Here is a 19,479-nt window from a genome sequence, read left to right as displayed (position 1 = left end):
AGAATAATTTTGATTTGTCAATTACTCGACCTAGTACTTAATAATAATCTTTTCAATTTTGATGGTCAATCATATTTGCAAACATGGGGTGTAGCTATGGGCACCCCATGTGCAAATACCTACGCAAACCTGGTAGTTTTAAACTGGGAAAAGGAATTTCTTTTCAATAGTACTGATTTTAAAAAGATTATATTCTACAGACGGTTTGTGGATGACGTCCTCTTAATCTGGGAAGGTACTCTGGTTGAATTTAAATTATTCTTACAGTTTCTTGAAACTACCACCACATATCTTAGATTTACAATGGAAGCTTCTAAGGAATGTGTAAACTTTTTGGATGTCTCTCTGACTATAAATGAGCATGGTAAAGTAGTCTCTTCCATCTTCAGAAAACCAACCTGGACAAATACATTACTTCAATTCAATAGCATGCACCCAAGGCACACATTTCCTGGCATTGTCAAGAGTCAGTTCATTAGATTGACTAGACTGTGTCATGATAGAATAACACTTGAACAAGAAATTAACAAAATGACACATCTTTTTCTTAGTAGAGGCTATGATTCTAAACTAGTTAACTCTATCAAAAATGAAGTTTTGTATCCCTTAGAGCCAGATTTATATCCACTCAAGAAGTCCAACCCTTACAGGATTGAGAATTCAGGAAAACTATCTAGGATTCCCTACATCACGAAATACACCAGTGATGTAAAGAGCCTTGAAAGAGTCATTTGTAGAAATTGGAACATCTTAATGACTGATACTTTTATATCCAGCTTAGTAGGTAATCATCCCACTTTTCTTTATAAAAACTGCCCTAACTTGAAGCAATTATTGTGCAAAGATAATAAACCAATATTGAGAGATACCACACTGAGTGTAGGGACAACTCCCTGTGGTAAATGTAATAGGTGCAATAGCATCTGTACTGATATAACATTTACCCATCCTTCCTTGGCTTTTACCTTTTGTTTTAACACACTAGCTACTTGTAACTCAAAAAATCTGGTCTACTTAGCTACTTGTATAAAATGCACTGCTTTCTATGTAGGGCTTACGAAAAGAAGACTAGCTGATCGTATTTATAATCACCTATATGAAATCAAGAAAGCATCAGATACAAATGCTTTAGCACAGCATATAAAAGATCATAGAGACCATACATTTCTGTTTAGAGTACTAGAATTGGTGCCTCCAAATGTTAGAGGTGGAGATGACTCTAATAGTTTAGCCTTAGCAGAACTTAGGTGGATATTGAAGTTCAATGCCCACAATTTTCCTGGCCTTAACACTTTTGTGTCTATTAAGCCCATTTTGAATACTAGGAAACGTTAAATTAACTGTTAATGTAAAATAACTGCAAGTTTATAATAATTTATAATATCTATCATAGACTTCCAAGTTTCATATTTTGCAATAATAAACTTGAATATTACGTATAGCAAATAAATGAATTAATAAACTAATTTGTATATATATATATATATATTTTTGATAAATAATTTATAGTTCTAAATCCTATTATATATATTTTTTGGACAAAATTTTTTATTTTTTTTCACTACATATTTTTTTCTACTCTTTATGCATTTCCCTGTAATTGGAATATTATTGCCATAGTATATAATTCTTTATTTACATATATATATTTTTTTGATTCTTTAGGTTAAAATGGTATGAATATGTAATAAATTTAAATATTAATTTAAATATAAACTTTATTTGTTATAAGTCACGTTAATGAAAAAAGAAATGGCTTATGGTATTTAGATTTAGATTTGATTATATGTTACCTTTTTTATATTATATATACATATATTATATATTTCTTATATATGCATTCATGCACATGTTTCCATAATTCATAGCTAATGATATTAAGCACATTTACATATACTATTTCTATATATATTTATTTTTATTTATGCATATTATCCATGAAGTATTTTATCATAGTATATATTTATATGTATCTTTTTTATAATACACTAATGATACTAGACAGATATTCTCAACACTCATATATATATAAAGAGTTTTTTACGTATAAATTATGTGTTAGGCATTTTTTATGATTTATTATTATTTAATCGTTGCTTGGTGTCAGTAAGCTGCTCTGAAGGAATATATTTAGCGTTAATTGGCGGATGCATTGCAAGCATTCGCCTTTAACTGAACGGAAATTATACTTAGTAACGGTATGTTGTAAATACAGTTTTATGTAAACAGTTTTGTTCATAATGCCTCTGTCAGCCAGTACGTTTATATCTTCTGCTAGCATAAGCTTTTATTGTTCCTATTTACGGTCTAGGTTTTAGACCGACAAGGCTGTTTTGTTTGTTGCTTTGTGTCAGTAAGCTGCTCTATAGAGACATGCTCAGTGTTAATTGGAGGTTGCACTGTAAGCATTCGCCCTTAACTGAAAGGAAATCATACTTAGCAGCGGTATGTTATAAACACAGTTTTATATAAACAGTTTTGCTTATAATGCTTCTGTCAGCCAGCACGTTTATATTTTCTGCTAGCACAAGCTTTTATTGCTTATATTTACGGTCTAGTATTTAGACTGATTTGTCTGATTTTAATTTTAGATGCACCTGAGTTACTTGGCTTTTGGTAACATTTTATTGCTGTCAAACTGCAATTTTTGACTAATTTAAAACTGTATATATTTTTTATTCGTTGCAAAATCAATTACTGCCCACCAAAATCTTATTTTTATTTTACCACTAAGTGGTTTGGAAATCTAGATCTGTAAAGATGGTTTTGGGGAATAAAGGAAAAGAAAATATATTTCAGTAGCACCTTAACTGATTCGTTTAGCTTCACGCTAACTTGCAGTTGATATTCATCTCCTGCATTTATTTTTCTTCATCTTACTCCCTGTTTATTTAATTTCTACAGATGACATGATTTTGGAAACGGTTTTGAAATTTGATGTCAGTAATTTTGCATAGTTTTGTTTTGTGTTTTATATTTATATTCATAATATTAAATTAATGTATAGATGCTAGTTAGTTTGCTTTTCCTTCAAAGCACTCATTGCTAATTAACTTAATTGATATAGCTTAATTGACATGATTTAGATTTCAATTTTTGCTATTTAAACAGTGTATGTGGGGTTTTTCTTTGTCTGAGGAAGCGTGGTTGCACCCACGAAAGCTACCGTTACCCACTATTTTATGGATTAAAGGAGCTTTTTACTACAATTTTGCTACGTTGTTTGACTGCTTCATGGACTTTTAATTACAAGTGTGCTATATTCATTTTTGTTAGCTGCCTTTTGGACTTTTAAGAGCTTTTAAGTGTGTCTTTACTGCATCGTGGTAGAGATCAGGTTACTGTTTCTACATAAAAAGGTGAAGTTGCAAGAATGGAAAAATTCCCTTATTAGCCTCAACAAAAAGTTGAGATCCCTCATCAAAACCTCCAAAGCCAGCTATGAAGGCAGGAATGTGGCAGACACTAAAAACAACCACAAAGCCTTCTATAGTTATAGCAAGAATTACTGCACAATGGTACCTCCTATACTGAGCCAACAGATATTGCCAACATACTGGCTGACAGATTCAGTGCCAACTTTAGCCCCACCAAAGGACCAGTCTCAATACCGGAAGAATGCCAGGCACCCAGCATTACTGCAGCACAGTTTAAAGCTGCATTGTCTAAGGCCAATAATACAATTTCCATGGGACCCAACAATATCCCTGGCTGTGTTCTACATGAATAACAAAGTGAACTGGCACCACATCTGTATGGTCTGTTCACTCACAACCTCACCTCAGGCTTTGTCCCTTCCAAGGAGGAGCAAATACAGACCCTGGAAATTATCTCCCCATTAGCCAAATGAGTCTGATATGTAAGGCTATGGTGTACACCATCATGGACCTAATTAGCAAAGATATAAGGAATCTCTAAACTCTAGATCCCAGACAATTTGGTTTTGTGAAAGGTAGATCATGCCTGCTCAATCTGGTTGACTTCTTTGAGTCAGTCACCAGAGTGGTGGATGAAGGTAAGGCAGTTCATACAGCCTACCTCAATCTGGCCAAGGCCTTTGATACCATTCCTCACTCAGGAATTATTGATAAACTCAGCAAACTAGGCATCAACCCCTATATTGTTAGGTGGGTTGCAAATTGGCTCACAGACAGAACCCACAGTGTGAATGTAACGGACTCCTAGTCAGACTGCTGACCATTCACAAGTGGAGTCCCACAGGGATTGGTCCTGGGTCCACTCCTGTTTGGCATCTACATCTCAAAAGTCCAGGCCAACATGGAGGGACTCTAGTTAACCAAATTCACAGATGACTGCAAGCTGAGAGCCATTATTAACTCCCCAAGTGATGCAGACATCCTACAGAAAGCCCTCACTGAGACCGATGACTGGTGTCGAAAGCATGGCCTTACGTTTAATGCCAAAAAAGGCCTTAAACATGTTCTACATGGACAGACTCAAAAAACTTCAGCTATTCTCTGTCTCATACCATCTACTAAGAGGCGATCTCTGCTTGACTTACAAAGCCATGTCTGACCCAGCTCTGTTAGAAATGCTACATCTAAAGAAATCCCAATCCCTCCACACCACATGCTCCAGAGACCTCAACCACATTACCTCAATCAACAGAACATGCTGGAGTGACAGGTTTATAACCCAGAGACTCCCCATGCTCTGGCACAGACTTCCCATACACGTCAAGCAGAGCACCTCACTAGCCCTCATTAAGAGAAATCTTGATGAGTAGATGGGAAATAGAAAGTTCACACTGAGGACCACTCCAGTGGCTCTACTTGATAGAGGCAGTGGGAACTAACGATGGGTGGCACAATGTCAGGGCACTTCTATGGGCTAGGCTTGTAGGCCATTAGCATAGTACACACCTCATTCATAAGACAGAAAAGGTCACTTAAGGTTAATCACTTGTTAACAGAGGGGGTGGAGCTAGGAACTAAAATTTCTATTTAAGGAGTAAACTAAAACATTTCAGAGCTTTACCAGAAAGGCTCATCCAGACTCTGCTACACTTTGCTGTGAAGGAAAGGTTAGTTTGCTGTTATTTTTTGTATTTCTGTATTGCCTTTCTATATTTTGAATACTGTAGTTTGTTTTCTTTACCTTGTGTTTTGCTTGCATTCTGTTTAACAGCATATTAAAACTTCAAAAGAGACCACAGCTCTCTCTGTTCTGAGTCAGGCAGAATTTTAATTTTTTCCCTCCCTCCCACCTATTTAAGTTGTCTTGTTAAATACCACTGTCTTTCTAGTTGCCCGCCTCTTATGTTAATCTGACCATATATCTCATTTCTCTCTACTTTCACTGGCTTATGTGAGTAATCACAAAACCATCACTTTTGAAATCCCACCCCTTCAATTATTTAAATTTATTGGCCATCCTACAGTATTTCATAGTACCAAAATACAAAAGTAACCACACCTTTCAGTCCATCTTGCTGTTTTAAAAATAGTAACTCTCCACTAAACCTTAACTTTTTAAACAGGTAAAACTCAAGTTACCTACTTTCATATCTAACTTCTCTAGTGCACACTGCAGAGTGCATTCTTTTCAATCTTACCTTTAAGCATCCCTGTTACTAGCACTTTCTCTAATACCTAAAAGATCATCTCTACTTGACTCCAAGTAGACTTTTCTCTATCTGTTAAACCTAGCACTTGCTCCTACAGTACTTATTACCTTGATACGGCACTCTTATAGATAGCACCCCAAAAAGGCAAACCCCATTTCGCGGTCACCACGTCCCCGGAATCTCTTTTAAAGTTTTTGTCTAGTCCTTCTAGCATGTCGAGGATCAGTTGCTAGTGTCCTCTCCTGCTCAGCTGGTGAACCTGGGAATACTGAGGCAATGTTACAATTGCCTCATGTACACAGACAACCCTCTCCTCCTCCCACAAAACACAAATACATGCGAGAGATGCAACTATACGGCCAAACTGGAGGCTGAGCTCTCTCAACATAGGACTGGCAAGACCAGTCAGGAGGAGAAGGTTACCACACACACTATAGACCCAGTCTCACATAGTACCATCACAACCTCAAATCATACACATAAACACACAAAGACATACTCGGCTCTGATCAAAAATCTACCAAAACAGCAGAGGCCACCAAAGCAGACACCCAAACAACCACCACCTCAGAACACAACACCTGCAACACATAGACCTCACAGTCAGAGTGTCAAACAGTCACAGCCCTTAAGGCCAAACACAATGCCAGACACACTAGTCATTGGTGACTCCATAGTCAGACACACTGACGTCCCGCTCACCAGACTGAGTAAGGAGAAGGTCACAGTAAGCTGCCTGTCGGGCGCTAGAATCCGCCACATAACGCAAGCACTCAGGTCTCTCAACAGCAGGTACAAATATGACTCAGTCATTGTCCACGCTGGTGTAAACGACCTGAGACGCACCTCCTTGGACTACATGAAAAGAGACATTGAGGAGCTCTCTGATTATGTAGCCCAGGCAGGTATGACCCTGACCTTGAGCAGTATCCTACCTTCACCAAGAATGATGCCACAATACAGAGATAAGATGATCAGCTTTAACAATTGGCTTAAACTCTGGTGTCATTCAAAGGGGATCCAATGTCTGTCTGCCTGGGATGACATGCTGGACAAGCCACGCTGCTTCCGCAAGGGACGGCTTGCACCTCTCACCCCTGGGATTCCGGATATTGGCAAAGGCTCTTGCCAACCCCATAGTGCCTTTTTTAGGCAAGGCTCAAATTCTAAACCTACCACCCTAGAACACAAAAAAGAAAAAAAACTAAGGGTAATGCTGCTCAATGCCAGAAGTCTAAATCTCAAAATGCACGCACTCGAGGCCCTTCTCAGTATGGAGAACATCGATGTCTGTGCAGTGACAGAAACCTGGTTCAAGGCTCCTGAGAGCACCCCAGCACTATCAGGTTTTACCTCTTATCATGCGTTCCGGCCCCAAAATCCGAACAATACCAAGAAAGGAGGGGGGGTATCCATATTCATCAAAGACACCCACACCTCAAGACTGGTGGCAACGCACGATGCATCGGAGACCATCCAGGTGCAATTAACCATAGGCAAGACTGCTCTGCAAATTGTAGCATGTTACAGGCCACCCTCACAAACTCAGGAACCTCACATGGCCTTCCTGAAAACACTAGAGGGATAAATGTATCACCAAACACCATCATACTAGGTGACTTCAATTACCCTAATATAGACTGGGAACACTACTCAAGCCCAAACACCCTAGCCCAAATGTTCCTGGAATTCATAAACTCAAATGCCATGGAACAACTAGTCACCATCCCCACAAGAGGAGAAAACATACTTGATCTCATCATCACGAACATGGGAGCACAATGTTCAACACCGGAAGTATACCCCTCACTGGTGAGATCAGATCACAAACTAATCTCGCTGGAGGTCCTCATCCCACCCCCACCTGAAATAAAAAAGACCACAGTAAAGAACTTCTCGAAAGCCGACTTCACACTTCTAAAGACTAGTGTGGTCTCCTTTAAGGCCCCCGAGCCGACGGAAAGCAGTACTCAAGCCGCTGAATCACTTACAAATGCCTTCTACCAGCACCTGCACGACTGCATGGATAAGGCAATCCCAAGCAAAACAAAGACTCTTTGTACCAAAGGCAAGCGTCCACTCTGGTGGACCCCAGCCATAAACAAACTCTACAACAAAAGGAGGAAGCTACTACAAGATAGAGCAAAATCCTTAAAAGGTAAGACACCCTTGATCACTATAAGTAAAAAACTAAGAGCTCTCATAAAATCATCCAAAGCAAATTTTGAGAGAAAAATAGCTAAAGACTCAAAAGACAATCATAAGGCCTTCTTTAGCTATGTTAGAAACCTGGGAGGAAACTCCCAGATATGCTCAGAACTAGTTCAAAATGATGTGAAGATTACTGATCCTACAGACATTGCCAACATACTGGCTGACAGGTTCAGTGCAAACTTCTCCCCCTCCCCAAAAGGAGAGATATCTATACCAAGCGATTGCAGCCCCCAAACATCTCCAACGCCCAAGTGAGAACTGCTCTCTCCAAAGCAAAAACACAGCATCCATGGGACCTGATGGTGTCCCCGGCTGTGTGCTCCACGAACTCAATGAGGAATTAAACCCACAGCTAGGACAGCTGTTTAATCATAGTCTTACCTCTGGATACATACCCAGGGAGTGGCGCACTGCAACTGTGGTCCCACTTCACAAAGGCGGTGCCTCCACCGACCCTGGAAATTACCGGCCCATTAGCTTGACAAGCCTTATCTGCAAAGCCATGGAGAGGATCATAATGGACCTCATAAATAAAGACATAGGGAATTTGCAGACTTTGGATCCATCCCAGTTTGGCTTTGTCAAAGGCAGATCATGCCTTCTAAACTTGGTTGACTTTTTTGAAACAGTCACCAAAGCCATTGATGAGGGAAAGGCAGTCCATACAGCCTACCTCGATCTGGCAAAGGCCTTTGATACAATACCCCACTCGGGTATCATTGAAAAACTCATCAGCTTAAATGTTAACCCATACATCACAAGATGGGTTGCAAACTGGCTGAGTGACAGAACCCACAGGGTCAGAGTTGCTGGCGCCATGTCAGACTCAAAGCCTGTCACAAGTGGTGTACCACAGGGCTCAGTCCTGGGCCCACTCTTGTTTGGCATCTACTTTTCCAAGTACAAGCAAACACAGGAGGGTTATGGCTGACAAAGTTTGCAGATGACTGCAAACTGGGCCATAGTAGAAAACACATCTGACACAGATATCCTTCAGAAGGGTCTCACAGAAACGGATAACTGGTGCCAGAGCCATGGCCTAAAGTTAAATGCCAAAAATGCATAGTCATACCCTTCGGGAAAAACAAGGTTACCCCTAGCTACCAAATAGGTGGCAATCCACTGAGTACAGAAGAAGTTATCAGGGACCTGGGGACCCAGGTTGATAGTAGTCTGTCATTCGACACCCATGTAGCTAAAGTAGTTAGGAAGACCTTCTACATTGCCCACCTTATCATGAAGGATTCTCATCTAGATCAAGGAGGTCATAGTCTCCCTATACTCATCACTCATCAGACCAATGATTGAGTACAATGCCCCATTCGAATGTATCTGACCCGACACTTGCAGCAGCTGGAGAGGCCAGAAAGTTCCTCACCAAAAGGATAAAGGGTCTCAAACATCTGTCCTATGCTGCCCGACTGAAAGAACTCCAGCTCTATTCAGTCGCCACCGCTTGCTCAGAGGTGACCTTTGCCTAACATACAAGGCCATGTCAAACCCAGATTTGATGAATATGCTTCACCTCAAAAATCTAGATCCGTCAGAGCCACAAGGGCGGAGACTTAAACCTCGACACGGCTATTAATAGGACGTGCTGGAGGGATAGATTCATCACCCAAAGACTCCCTATGCTGTGGAATAAAATCCCGGTATATGTGAGGCAGAGCACCTCGCTGGCCTTGTTCAAGAGAAATCTTGACCAATGGATGGGAGATCGCAGATATACCCCAGGGATTACCTCAGTGTCACTGCTCAACAGAGGCACAGCAAAATAATGGGTATAGTTCCCCATACTAAAGGGGTGGCGTAAGCCACAAAACTATGGGCTAGGCTTGTAAATGCCCTCGGGCAGATAGCCTAGTATGAACCTATGAACCTATGAACCTATGTTGGTTTGGCACTGCTTAAAAGGGCACAACTGGGGTGGCTAATGCCTTGGCCAGTATTCAAAAGCCTAGCAGTGACAGGTGCAGACCATCTCTGGCAAAGCAGTGTGGTCTGTTGATCATGTTGTCCCAGGCAGACAAATACTGGATCCCTTTGGAATAACACCAGTAGCTAAGCCAATTATTAAAGCCAATCATTTTCTGTTTGTATTGTGGTATCATTCTTGGTGAGGGTAGAATGCTGCTCAGTGTGAGGCTCATACTGAACTGCGACATGTATTTAGAGAGGTCCATCTAGTATCTCTTCATATAGTCCAGGGAGGTGCATCTCATGTCATTTACACCCACCTGAATTATGACTGAGTCATACTGGTACTGGTTTGACTGACCTGAATGCCTGCATGATTTGGCAAATCCAAATGACTGTAACTCTCTCTTTATCCAACATGGTGAGGGGAGCATCCATGTGTCCCATGATAGAGTCTTCTATGACCAAGATGTTTGAATGTTTGGAATTTCCCTTAGGGGCTTGCTTATGGAGACACTGTTATGTGTAATTTTATGTGCATTGGTTGGTGTTGACTTGGTTTTGTTTGCATATTTTCTGATGGCAGTGTATGGGAGGCCTCTGAGGTTTTGTTAAGTTACTTGTGAGCACCTCCACATATGCAGTTTTATGTGACAAGACCTTTTTTAGTGAGGGAAATTATGTGTGTGTGCTGACAAGCTGTTTGCCACTTGATTTGTCAGTATGTGAGAGTTGTCTAAATTTTCATAGTGTAACTACATCTATCACATACGGTGTTTGTTTTTGTGACACTGCCAGCCCAGCTATCTGGAATTTTGTAAATAATCATATGTCATTTGTGAATATTAATATGATTCATATGCTTGTCTTACAAATATAGAACTATATATGTGTATATTAAACTACTGGTGCAGTAGTGTGTGTTGAACTGTATGTTATGTACTGAGCTTCAAGAATGTAACCACAGTGTACCCTACTGGAAAAAAACAGAAATGTATACAAACTATATACCTGTGCAAATGTATACAAAGTTAACTTGCAAAACTTCAAGAAAATAAGTTGCAAGATAAAGTGTTTTACAATTGCGTTATCTCAGTTTCAATGCAGCAAGCAGACACAATGTCTAGAGCTAGAGGTTTTCCTATTGTCTTGAAACAGAAATAATTACTAGGTTTCAAATGTAAAAGTGTTTTTATTGCTCTATGACTTCCTAGCAGCTGCACACTTCTGAGAGATATGTATTTTTGACACAGAGGTGTTAAATTGTAAGTACCTGTTTAGCTTAGGAACTGAAGTCAGGTGACAAAACGTGATGTTATCCGAGCCATCACAGCAGTAATGTTGATTATTAATTTAAGAACTCTCTCAGACAAAGACTGAGCATTTTGTATCTTGTCTTGGACCTAGAAACATCCATTCATCATCTGCATTTGCCTTGCTAATAGTAAGTAACTAGGGTACAATGATATCTCTTAGGTATAGATAGGAATATCATAAAGATTAGTTTTGATGTTTTCTGTATTTATTTAAGACTGTCTTGTAATGTTGTTTTAAAATATTTCCTGTGAGTCTGAACTCTGTAGTTACTGTGCTGATTGTGTATTGTCTTGTTCTTTTATTATTTATTATTAAATATATTTAAACCTATCTTTGTGGCTGATATTTGTGAGACATATTTACGTTCTTAATGTACTTACATATGTATGTGGTGACACTGTACAGGCCCCTCCTAAACAGCCTTGGTCTTGGTCACAATTACCATTTGGATAATAGTAGGTTCATAGGATGATACTAGGCTATTGGCCCTGAGGCCCTTATAAGCCTAGCCAAGAATTTTGCCCATGTTCCCTCAAAGTCAGCACCAGTTTCCCCTGTTCAGCAGGGATGCAGGTGGTATGGCAGCGGTATTATTTCTGTTTCCCATCCAGTCGTCTAGGTTCCTTTTAAAGAGGGCTAGAGAGGTACTCTTCTTAACATGGAGAGGGAGTCTATTCCATAGACGGGTAGTCTTTGGGACACAAATCTATCCTGCCAACAAATTCTATTAATTTCACAGACCAGCTTAAGGCCTTGCATGTGGGTTGTGCGAGTGAAGTTTGTCTTACAGATATACAGCAACTGCATCAAGACTGGGTATGAAATGGCCTTGTATGCCAGACACAGGTCACCTCTGAGCAGTCTGTATGAGACTGAGTAGAGGGACATGACTTTTAGCCTATATGTATATGATAGTTGTTTGAGACCCTGTATTTTCCTGGTCAGGAACCTCTGTGGTCTCTCCAACTGCCGCACGTGCTTGGCAAGGTACATGCTGAAGGGGGCATTGTACTTGATAATGGGTCAGATAAGGGAGGAGTACAGGGATGTACAAGATACAAAATGTCCAGTCTTTCTCTGGCAGATAGGTTCAGTGCTAACTTTATCCCCCTCTCACCCCCTAAAGAGCCCATCTCTGTATCAGAAGAATGCAAAGTTCCTGTAATCATGGCTGCACAGGTAAAAAACACACTCTCCAATGCCAAGAACACAGCATCCATGGGACCAGATAACATCCCAGGCTGCGTTCTACATGAACTACAGAATGAACTGGCACCCCACCTAAGCACCATGTTCAATCATAGCCTCACCTCAGGCTTTGTGCCTGCTGAATGGTGCACAGCAACAGTTATCTCACTCCACAAGGGGGAGCCACCACGGACCCTGGGAACTACCGCCCCATTAGCCTGAAGAGTCTGGTCTGCAAGGCCATGGAATGTATCATCATGGAACTTATAAACAAAGACATTGGTAATCTCCAAACTCTGGACACCACCCAGTTCGGGTTTGTAAAAGGCAGATCATGTCTCCTAAACCTGATAGACTTCTTTGAAGCAGTCACCAAAGCCATAGACAAGGGTAAGGTGGTTCACACAGCCGATCTAGATCTTGCCCAGGCTTTCGACACCATCCCCCACTGTGGAATTATAGATAAACTCACTAAACTAGGCATAAATCCCTATGTCACAAGATGGGTTGCCAACTGGCTCACTGACAGAACTCACACAGTGAAAGTAGCAGACTACAAATCCAACTTCAGACCAGTGACAAGTGGAGTACCACAGGGTTCAGTCCTGGGTCCTCTCCTGTTTGGTATTTACTTCTCTGAAGTACAGGCTAACACAGAAGGTCTTTGGCTAACGAAGTTCGCAGATGACTGCAAACTAGGAACCATAATTGAAACTCCTAACGATGTGGACATCTTACAAAAGGGCCTCACTGAGACAGATGCCTGGTGTCAAAGCCATGGCCTCAAGCTCAATGCCAAAACATGCATTGCCATCCCCTTTGGTAAAAACTCTGTACCCATGAACTACAACATAGGCAGTAGTATACTTAACACCAAAAGTGTGATAAGGAACCTTGGGACACAGGTGGACAGTAGTCTCTCCTTTTATAATCACATTGCCACAGTAGTCAGGAAATCCTTCTACATGGCACACCTCATCACAAAAGGCTTCTCATTCAGAAAAAAAGAGGTCATTGTTCCCCTCTACTCATCACTCATTAGACCCATTATAGAGTACAACGCCCCTTTTGGTATGTACCTCACAAGACATCTGCAACAACTGGAAAGGCCGCAGAAATACCTCACAGAGAGGATTACTGGCCTCAAACAGATGCCCTACGCAGACCGTCTCAAAAAACTCCAGCTTTACTCCATCGCATATTGCCTACTCAGAGGTGATCTCTGCCTAACATACAAAGCTATGTTAAACCCAGAGCTGTTGGACATGCTCCACTTAAAGAAATCCCAATCCCTCCGAGCTACATGCTCTAGGGACCTAAACCTTGTCACCACAATAAACAAAACATGCCGGAGGGATAGATTCCTGTCCCAGAGACTTCCCATACTCTGGAAAAAACTACCTATCTATATCAAACAAAGCTCCTCATCAGCACTCTTCAAGAAAAATCTTGATGATTGGATGGGAAATAGGAAATTCACCCCGGGGATCACCTCTGTGGCTCTGCTAGACAGTGGCACAGGAAAATAATTTTCTTGGATGGCAAAAGCCAGGGTACCTTTTTGGCTGGGCTTGTATAGGCCCCAGGGCTGATAGCCTAGCACCTACCTATGAACCTATGAACCTATGTTATGACCTACTTGTTCCTGTATGAACTACCCTTATTTATGAGGTGAGCTATGTAGAAAGCCTTCCATACAATGAAGGAAACATGGTGGTCAAAGGTCAGGTTGCTATCAACCTGGGTGCCCAAGTCCCTCACGACTGATTGCATGCTTAGCACATTGTTATTAATGTTATAATTAGTGAGGATGACATTTTCCCAAAAGGGGATAATGATGTATTTCTTGGAATTCAGTTTGAGGCCATGCTTCTAGCACCATTAACAAGTAACATTACAGAGTAGGATTGGGCACCCTTTGTAAGGGCCTTAGAGTAGCTGATAAGTAGTGGTTGGTGGCAGTGATAACTACCTTACAGTCTGGGCAGAAGGGGGCATAGCTAGTAAACCTGTGCCAGCTTTTCCCAGGGGTGTCTGTGTGTTTGCAAATAACTCAAATCTCAAAGTGTGTGTGTGTGTGTGTGTGTGTGTGTGTGTGTGTGTGTGTGTGTGTGTGTGTGTGTGTGTGTGTGTGTGTGTGTGCGTGTGTGTGAGCTACTTGGGCAGGGACACGAAACACTGGTTGGACAGAGAGAGTACTGGAGATTTTGGCTTGAACACTTGGCTGAGATCTTAACCCTATAGCTGTGCCAGTGGGGAGTCTTACTGGGGATCTGGAGAAAGAGGTAGAAGCCAGCCCCAGACTGACTGTGATCTCTGTGTGCTCTTAAGGGAAATTGTACTTTACTGTGTGTGTACTTGTCATCCTACCAATCTGTACATCCCTCACTGGTGCTAGTGGTGAGGATTGAGACTTCTTGATTATTGGGCCAGTGCAGGGTCATCACATATTAATTGTTTGGCAGTGGTGGGATACCCACATCACTTATTAATTGGTTGACAGTGGTGAGTTAGCCACATCACATATTAATTGGCTTGTAGTGGTGTGGATACTGAATTCCTGTAGCCTCTGTACAGTGATCACTGAGGGTGTTTATACTCTTAATCAGCCACGCAGTGAACATTCAGAGTTCATAGCACAATTGTTTTATTTTTTTGTTAGCTTAGTTAGTCAGGGAGTGCAGGCAAGCATGTCAGCAGAGGAGTATGGCAAGCCAGTGGGCTGAAATGTGCCAGGCTAAATGACTAGTGCATGCCAACCTGACTAAAGCAGACATGATTGGAGCTTTAGTCACAGCTGCAGCACAGAGTAGCAACCTGGAGGACAATCAGACTGGCCGTGAAGATGTACAACTCTCAGAAAATGGACAGCTTAACCATTCCATAGAGGACTTAAAAATCCATCTGGAGTTAAAGAGACCTGAGCTAGAGGCCAAGCATTTGAAAATAGAGGCAGCAGAGAGACTGAGACATCTAGAGACTGAAGAAAATGGGAAACTGCAACGCCTGGAAGGTGAGGAGGAGAGGCAGAGGCAACAGGAAAAGGAGATGCTAACTCTTCACCAGAATCATGGAGGTAATGGGGAAGGGAGTAACTGAAGCCCAGAAGCAACAAAGGTCGGCAAATTTCTTCCACAATTTACAGAGGGGGATAATTTTGATAGTTTCATTCATATGTTTGAGATTGTTTGTAAACAGTATAATGTTGACCAAGGGCTCTGGGTACAGTTCTGACCCCCTTACTCCATGGTAAAGCTGTAATTGTAATTTCTAAACTGTCTGATACTGATTGTTTAAATTATAATATTGTAAAAAAACTGTTTGCTAGAATATTTCAAGTTAACACCTGAAGCGTATAGGAAAAAGTTTTGTGAGCATACACGCAAGGCAGATGAAAGTGTGTGTGAATATGTTGCTAAACTAAGCACTTACTTGCAAAGGTGGGTGAGTGGATGTCAGGTCACCACTTTTGAAGGGCTGGCAGACCTTTTGGTGAGCAAACAAGCCCTTAGCACTTTGCCTGAGGACATGAGAATCTGGTTACCTGATAGACAATGCACTACTGTAGATGAGTTAGGGAAGAAGGGAGACCTATACCTAGAAAGCAGGTCATCACTGCACAGGAAAGGGAAACCCAGTGCTGCTCATGGGTCTGAAGAAACTCACGGTGGGCAGCCCAGACTGCCCAACAGAGTCCACCAGTAGTAGAAGCCACTAGTCCAGGTACACGCCCAGGACCAAGGGTTAAATGTTTTAAATGCAACCAGTGGGGCCATGTAGCATATAGATGTCCACAGAGGCAAGGTGTGGAACAAAAGGTGAGAGAGCCAGTAAGTGGAAATGACAAAATGCCAACAGTAGGTTGTCTCGAGAAGACAAGGGTACCAAACTACCACAAGAGGTTATATCCTATCTTAGTGAATGGGAAAGAGGCCATGACTAAGAGAGACACAGCCTCTGACCTTACAATTGTGAAGTCTGCAATGGTTACAGAGGAGCACTTGGGCAGTCTACTCCAGTCAGAGCTTTAGGAGGGACCCCATTCCAAATACATTTTGGCTAGGGTTCATCTTGACTGGGAGGGTGGAAAAGGATGTAAGCAAATAGGTGTGTTTGATGATATCCCTGCAGATATCCTGATAGGGAATGATTTTGATAATGCAGTACCCTGTGTGCATGCAGTTGCATGCAGTCAGACTTGGAGACAAGCATGTGGGTCTGGTAGCCTGGGGGAGACCCAGACAGACTGCACACTTACAGCCAGGACTGATGAGGTAGTTACTTCATGGAGGGAGCTACTCTGTAGCAGTGAGACTGAAGGTGAGCCACAGCTGCTTGTGGGTACTGATGTTCCCTTGGACAGAGTGACAACAAGGGCAGAGGTGAGTAGTAGTACCCTGGCTGACAGTGAGGCACTGCTGTCAAAGATACCAGACTTCCTGTGGAAGGGGAGCTGGGAAGGGTTACAAAGAGAGAGTGGAGACAGGCTCATCTCTCAGACCCTACATTACAAGGCCCGATGGAGGTAGCTAGTGAGGCACCTGATTCTCAAGGGAAGAAGAATCTGTATACTGGGACAAAGGGTTACTGTATAGAGAGAGTGGACCCCTGAGGGAGGGCTAGAGGGTGAGATAATACAGCAGTTGAGTTGGTGAGAGAATGCCCAGAGCCTGCCATCTGGCACTTCTAGCCATAGCCTATGATATTCCCTTTGCAGGTCATATGGGCATAAAGCATATGATGAGATGTAGAACTTTTATTGGCCTGGGATTTCCAGAGATGTAACAGGGTACTGCAGGACCTGTGAGTAGTGCCAAAAGGTGGTCAAGGCAGGAAACCAGGTGAAAGCTCCTTTGATCCCTTTTCCTGTGATTGAGGAGCCATTTCAGAGGGTAGTTATGGATATTGTGGGGCCTCTGAGTACCCCATGTTCCACAGGGAAAACATATATCCTAGTGGTAGTAGATTATGCTACCAGATACCCTGAGGTGGTGGCTCTATCCTCCATTGAAACAGAAAAGTTGGCAAATGCTTTGTCAGACATTTTCAGCAGGGTAGGATTTCCAAATGAAATACTGACTGACAGAGGTGCCAATTTCATGTCAGACCTGCTGGCTTGTCTGTGGAAGTACTGTGGGGTGAAGCACCTAAAGACCACCCCTACCATCCCCAGACTAACGGTCTTGTTGAGAGGTTAAACTCTACACTCAAGATGATGCTATGGGCATTTGCAAGGACAACATTTACTAGGACAAATATCTGCCCCATCTGTTGTTTTCTTACAGAGAGGTGTCCCAGAAATACACAGGTTTTTCACCCTTTAAGTTGTTGTATAGGCATAAGGTGAGGGGACCTCTAGATTTAATTTGAGATGAGTTGGAGGGTGAGTGTGAAATTTACAAGGAGCCTGTTGTTGCATATGTCCCAAACCTCAGGACAAGGTTCAGGGAACTCATGGGCTTGGCCCAGGAGAACCTGGCAGAAGCCCAACAGCAGAGAAAGGTCTGGTATGACAGGAATGCTCGAGCTAGAGCGTATGCTTTAAGCCAGCAGGTAATGGTTCTCATTCCTGTCAGACACAGCAAGCTACAGGCAGCTTGGGAGGGACCCTACAAGGTGGTAAGAAAGGTAAGTGATATTAACTACATAGTGGAACTGCTAGGCAGGAGGCAGGGGCACAAATTGTACCATATTAATATAATGAAACATTACCATGATATGCCAGTTGAATGGGGTAGCAATGTCCCAGTTGCTATCCCCTACCCAGGTTCGTGAAATCTAAGCAGTGTTACAGGAAATTGGGGGCATATTCACTGGGAAACCAGGGTGCACCCACCTGGTGCAGCACCATGTGGATACACCACCCCAAAGGCCTATCAAGCAGGCCCCTTACAGGGTGCCTGAGAGAGTCAAACAGAGTCTGAGGGAGGAGATACAGGAAATGTTAGAACTAAAGGTAATTCAGGACTCCAGCAGTCTCTGGGCCTCCCAGTGGTGCTGGTATCAAAGAAGGATGGCAGCACAAGATTCTTTGTGGACTACAGGAAATTAAAAAATCACACAGAGTCAGATGCTTACCCCATGCCTAGGAACAATGAAGCCCTAGAGCAGCTGGGTGGGGCTAGGTATCTTACCACCATTGATCTTACCAAGGGTTACTGGCAGGTGCCCTTGACTCCCAGTGCTAGAGAGAGGTGAGTCTTTGTGACTCCTTTTGGCTTGTATGAGTTCACAAAGATGCCCTTTGTGATGAAAAATGTCCCAGCGACTTCCCAAAGGCTGGTAGATCATATCCTTACAGGAGCAGGAGATTTTGCCCTTGCTTACCTAGATGATATTGCCATCTACAGCCATTCTTGGTAATATTACATTCAGCATGTCAGGGAGGTGCTGGACAAACTACAGATGGCAGGACTGACCATTAAGCCTATCAAATATCTGGTGGGTATGTCAGAGGTCTCCTACCTGGGACATAGAGTAGGACATGGCAAGATCGGGCCAGAACCTGCCAAAGTGGAAGCCATTCAGGCATAGCCTGCCCCTGTTACCAAAAAGCAGGTGAGGGCATTCTTAGGAAAAGCAGGGTACTATAGAAAGTTTGTCCCCAATTATAGTACCATAGCTGCTTCCCTCGCAGACCTGACAAGGAAAAACAGGCCAGATAAGGTAGTGTGGACCTCAGCATGTGAGTAGGCATTCCAGAAGCTTAAAGGAGCTTTGGGAGGACCCCCTGTATTAGCCAGTCCAGATTACAGCAATGAATTTGTTGTGCAGGTGGATGCTTCAAACCATGGGGTGGGGGCTGTACTTAGTCAGGTTTCCTCAGAGGAACAAGAGCACCCAGTGGTAAATCGTAGTTGTAGGCTCCAAATCAGGGAGGAATGCTATGCAACTGTAGAAATGGAATGCCTATCCATAGTGTGGTCACTGCAGAAACTTCAGCGTTATCTTTGTGGAAGGAAATTCATTGTAGTTACAGACCACAATCCCTTAACATGGCTACATTCAGCCAGCCAGCCAGCATAATGCCAAGTTACTAAGGTGGAGCCTAGGGTTTCAAGCTTATGATATGACAGTGCAGCACTACAGTGGGGTTAGCAATGCCAACACAGATGACCTCTCAAGACAGGGGATGGGGTTAGGTATTCCCAGATAGGCTCAACCCTCTCAAGCAATGTTTCTCAAGGGTCACTTGAAAAACTAGCTTGAGTTTTCAGGGAGGGGAGAACTGTGATACTGCCAGCCCAGTTATCTGG

The sequence above is a fragment of the Protopterus annectens genome, chromosome 1.part0, assembly GCF_019279795.1.
Source record: "Protopterus annectens isolate FY-2018-M chromosome 1.part0, PAN1.0, whole genome shotgun sequence".
NCBI lineage: Eukaryota > Metazoa > Chordata > Ceratodontiformes > Protopteridae > Protopterus > Protopterus annectens.
The sequence above is the reverse complement of the archived record's forward strand: the minus strand, read 5'-3'. Positions refer to the sequence as shown.